This window comes from Triticum aestivum, chromosome 4A, assembly GCF_018294505.1.
Source record: "Triticum aestivum cultivar Chinese Spring chromosome 4A, IWGSC CS RefSeq v2.1, whole genome shotgun sequence".
NCBI classification, from domain to species: Eukaryota; Viridiplantae; Streptophyta; class Magnoliopsida; order Poales; family Poaceae; genus Triticum; species Triticum aestivum.
In genome coordinates, this window is record NC_057803.1 from 648904781 (window position 1) to 648910489 (window position 5709).

General features: G+C 49.3%; 1 pseudogene; it reads left to right on the forward strand.

Annotated features, from left to right (window-relative positions):
• The first annotated feature begins 2962 nt into the window (after nt 1-2962).
• Nucleotides 2963-3387, forward strand: LOC123084184 (uncharacterized; annotated as a pseudogene).
• Nucleotides 3388-5709: the final 2322 nt, after the last annotated feature.

Consider the following 5709-nt stretch of genomic DNA (forward strand, 5'->3'; position numbering starts at 1 on the left):
ACATATATAGGTTGTCAGTGTTGTTAGAATAAATCCGAGGCATACCGTCGATTATCGAGGACCAAGCAATCACACGAGGGACCAAGCAATCACACGAGGCACGACACCGAGATTTGTTAACCAGGTTCACCGATATGGCTACATCCCCAGGGCCTGACTACGGGCGCTCCTCCCCGTGACACCGTCACAATACCGCACACCGGCCACCCGGGCGCTGGCACACGCTGCCGGCTCCCCCTTGCGCGCCTGTGCTATTATGTTGGCATAGGTTATATCGTGTGTCTAGCCCCGCTATATATGAGAGGCCTAGGATACAAGTGTCCTACTTGGACACAACTCCAAATCCTATCTAAACACAATACAACTACAAGTCCAATTGTAACCTACCTTGTACACTATATTCGACACAACTCCAACAAACTCAACCTTGGCGAATATACTCCACCATCCTGGATTTGTCCATGCGTCAAACTTCCATGTACATTGGACTTGAGCTTATCCCACGAGTATCGCTGCTACTCCAAAAACTCCATGTGACTCCACCTGCAACTTGTAGTCCCTTCTTTTCTTGACCACGGTCAACACTCGAGCAAAATTAAGTTTCTTGTTACTCTAGTTTGTGCTCCCAACTTTCAGAGTATCCATCCAACGCCATCACACACTGATCACTGACCTGCGTGAAAGTGAACAACACACATATTGGGTGTCACACATAAGAGTTACCTGAACTCAACATCACCGCTCTTTTCTTGACCGCCTGTTTGAAACTTGAAAGAATTTCACCATTGCTTGTAGTCATCCCGAGTCAAATTCGCAGTTGTCTCACCACATGTATGACCACCAGAGCCCTGGCCCGTCTCCATGCCCCGTGCGTACCGCACACGCCTTGCCGCTATTACCGCATCGAGCCTCCGCTGTCCCGGTCAAGTCTGAAGGATCGCGAAACCACACCACTCAACCCCCACTGCAGAGTACCGCCGATCATCACCAACCGATGATGAGTTTCACGCTTCCATCAGACCACTGGGCTCTAGCCCGAATTGCGTGTCACTCACTTTTTTCCTGTTGAATAGGCTTCGACTCTCTGACGTCTTACGCCGTAGCCCCTCAATCAGCACCGAGTGAAGTGTTCCGTCAGACTCCAACTCCACCTTCAACATGACTCCATGGTAGATGATCAGTCCATCCCTGCGCCTCATCGACTTCAAGCGCTGTGTATACACCACCTTGAATCAATCCCGCGCCATAGTCTTGTCGAAGCCGCACAAGCCTCGGGCCTGCGCCATGTGTTTCCACGCCCAGAAGTCGGTCACCATCAGCATCACGCTCCTGCGTCATCGTCGCCGATTCCGCACCGTCTTCTGTACCAACCGACTTACGTCGATCCGTCGGACTGTTTAGTCTGACCCAGCCGAACTTATCCGACTGTATGACACGCTCAAGGCTCCCAAATCGTCTTCCACGAATCTCCATCCATCCCATGATAATTTCATCTTAGCTGGTTTGACATCCTGCAACAACACCTTCAAGCATCCCTGTTGTGCCAACAAAAATTTCACCCTTATCTACCATAATCCAAAGCTTCGAGTTCACTTGAACTTCTCCACCTTAAACCGGATACCCGATGATGCTATGGTTCTTTATATGGCTGACCATGCGAAAAATTATCTGAGCTATCCCCGCGGCGCTGAAGTACACGAGCAAAATCCAATGTGGTCTCGCCTCTGTGCACTAATAGCAATCCACCAAAAATTTGGCCTTCACGTGATCTACTCCTGTCTTGGCTCAAGTCCCAATGCTAGCAATTGTCTTCTCTGCCAAAGCCTCCCGCTACTCGATGGGTGCTCAATACAACGATGGATCTTTTCTTTAGCTGAATCGATCTGATGTTGCCTCGAAGCCATATATGCATGTCACCAACCTGTCATCCTCCTGGTATAGCAAAACATCCCAAAAAGAAATTTTGATTTCCTGGTAGCCTCCATGGTACACCAAGCATGTGCGCCATCACTTCCAACACTCCTTTTCTTTTGTCATGTTGCTATCCCAAGCACAAAGCCACGTACTACCAATTACATGCTGCCTTTTTTTCACAAAACAAATCACGTGTCTGCACAACACCAAGCAAGGCACACGTATACATGACGTGCACGTCCAGGATCAGCAGCACCGCATGGGCCTTGCGCGCCATGCCTGGCCGCTACCTTCTCGGCCACCCAGCACCCAGAAAACCAGAATACAGCCGTCCTGCAGAAAAAATCCACGCCTTGACCCGCCCTGGTGACTGCCTGCTGCTTTGGCCTCCGTGTCACGACCGTTCTTGACCTTCACATCAGACCTTATCTGTTGTGGACCGTCAACAGAACACGACGCCTCTTCAAGACCCACCATCGCAGCTTTTCCTCTTGATCAACAGTCTACAGCAACCTTCCGACAACCTAGCTCATGATACCACTTGTTAAAATAAATTCAAGGCATACCGTCGATCATCCGAGAACCAAGCAATCACACGAGACACGACACCGAGATTTGTTAACTAGGTTAACCGATATGGCTACATTCCCGGGGCCTGACTACAGGCACTCCTCCCCGTGACACCGTCACAAAACCGCACACCGGCCACCCGGGCGCCGACACACGCCGCCGGCTCCCCCTTGCGCGCCTGTGCTATTATGTTGGCATAGGTTACATCGTGTGTCTAGCCCCGCTATATATGAGAGGCCTAGGATACAAGTGTCCTATTTGGACACGACTCCATATCCTATCTAAACACAATACAACTACAAGTCCAATTATAACCTACCTTGTACACTATATTCGACACAACTCCAACAAGTGTTCATGCAAACATTAGTCAGTCACACAACAGTTCGTCTCTCGCTCCTTTAGAAGCCACGTACGTACGCACCGTCGATATCGATCTTGAACTCTTGATAGATTTCTCTCTCCGTCCCGGCCGGCCATGAGGAGCTCAGTGCACGTGCCAGCCGCGGCAGTGCGGAGTTTTTTGCCGGTGCACTTGCGGCTGGGCGCCGACGTCATCGTGGTCGACCTAGCCCGTGCCACCGTCGACACCTATGCCGCCGAGGGGCGCATGCCGCCGCTCCCCGCCGATAGCGGCGCCACACTCCGGCCGCACGGTTCGAGGGGCACCTCTCCAAGTACACCCTCGACGGTACGTATACATAGCAAGCCGTCCGTAATGTCTTCCATTGTTCGATTTATTAGTTCTCCAGTCCAACTTCGAGCTGCATCCATCATTGACTATAAGATACTGTGTTTGGCATGCGTGCAGCTCTGGAACAGGAGACCAAGGTGGTAGACGTGGGCTCTCGCAACTTCTTCCTCTGCTCCAACAGGAGGACGCAGAGATGTCTTGACGTCTAAAGAGTGAAAAGTAGTGCCGTAAAAATTGGTCGGAATGAATGGTTGTGTACAGTGGGACTAACGTCCGATCCTACTGTACATAGTGTTAGTTTAGGTACGGTTTGGCAAAGACATTCTACATATACGTACAGGTGATGCTGTGCTAATTAAAAGAACGCGAGATATATACATGTCGCTGTATGTATGTATACAGATGATGCTGTGCAACACCGATGATCCTGCCAAAACAATAAGAAAAAAAGGAGTAGTATGTGACAGGCGCTTGAAAATTTCTGGTTTCAGCCAAAAAAAATTCCCTGTCCGTTCGATTTGTATCCAAAGACTGAAACATAAGCTAGTACCATTGGGTTGAGTGAAAGATTGTATTGTTGCAAGCTGTTGTATTGTCTTCAGCAAGGTGTGGTGCTTCTTCCTTGTGAGGGAAGAACTTCTCCATGAATGTCTTCTCAGTTCCCTGCAAAAAAAAAAATGTCTTCTCAGTCACCATGACTGCACACTAGTAATCTCCTTCATGATCTAGCAATCCTTTTTTTTTTGAGAAACTTGACAACATAGTACCGGGGCCTGAGCTGTCTTGTAACAGAGCATTACTGGACAGTGAGCGATTGATGCCGGATGCGCGGTTCGAAACCCAAATTCAAAGATCAAGTACTCTTGACTTTTTCTGCAGCACGACATTAGGCATGTTCGGCACTGTTGGAGACTTAGAAACAGAGATGCCCAGCTCAGCATCTCCACCTCAAAGTTTCCTTCAAGTGCTCCAGTTCGTCGGCCATATTCTCCTTGCTTAAAAATGCAAAAGCATGCAGTGCATGCCTGAACATCTCAGATGCACGAGGCACACGGTGACGTTTGGCGAACGCCATTATCAGGCGGACACGTTCTAAGGTTGGTGTATCAAGTTACACGTTCAGCCAAGCATGACACAAAGCAATATCTTCATCTTGGCAAGAGTTGTGTGTCATTGACTCTTATGGTGCCTTCACGCTTGATTGCGTGTGTCTCCATGGGAACGTCAACCTTAATGGCATAGGCCATGGCGAAGGCAGCGGTGGCCCGACGCGCTGGACGAGTGGGTGTAGCGGTGGCCAGAGACGGGGTATGAGGCGCCAGGCGAGGACGAGGCACCGGAGCCTTCTTCTTCTTTTTATTCTTCTGAACCACCTCCTCGGAGAGCGATGTCCCGGCCGCTGTCGGCCATCACTGGAGACGATGTGGCCTTGCCACCGACCTTGCTATCAATGTGGGTTGTTGGTGTGGTGGCCCGAATGAGGTTTTTGGTACCTAACCTCTTCGTTGTGCGGGTGGCGGCGCGAGAGTCATTTCTGGCGGCGCCGTGCCGGCGGCGGCGGCAGTTGGCAGGGTGGCAGAAGAATCTTGCTTGTGGATTCCGGCTGGAACCAGGGGCATCGGTGGTGGCGGTGGTGATGGGAAGTGGTGGCCGCTCGAACAGGAAGAGAGGATGCCGAAACTTGTGCTCTCGGAGACACGGGGCGAATATATTCAGAGTTTTGGGCTCACTTTTCCAGTCGAGGAGTAAAATTAATCAATCTGAACAGTTTGACGGATCGGTTAGGTACGATTAATTCCCTATTTTGCTCCTCTCAATGTTTTTGAGAAATCGGTTAGAGATGCTCTAAAAGGTCACTATTATATTAACAAGTGTACTACATACCGTCATAATATCGGTATAAAGTATAGTACATACTCGTCAACCACCTTACAAGGTACCAATAATTTCAGGTACATATATGTTGCTCAATATGCACCGAAGGAGTGGCAAGCTGCATAAGCTACGGGCTGGCACAAACTTCTTTTGATGCAATCAAATAGGTAACATGTGAGGAGAAGCATAGGAGCGAGCTCAGGAGAAACATGGTAGAAGAAGAAAATAGAAGGCTATGAAATACAATCTGGGATTAGGAGACTGCGGGAAAGAAATGGCCATTTCTCTCTACATCTACCACATCAAGCTGCGGCGACACTCACTTTCACGACAGGCTCCTTTGACAGCCCGGTGGGTTCTGGACTGTAGCTGAACCCAGGAGAGCGACGGAGTGACGGGGGAGACAAAAACCCTTTTTTATCTGCCAGACTATCGTGTTCGTTTTATCCCTGCTGATGTGGGGGTACTTTGAACGATCACACAATGCTATACAGGTTTTCTTTTACGTACTACTTCCTCTGTACCACAATACTTGTCGCTGGGGAATTTGTATTGCTTTTCTCCAATGACAAGTATTTAGGTATAGAGATAGTAGTTGCCTACCGGCAGCAAGAAATAACACACAACTTTATGCATGCTTAAACAAGTATTAATGT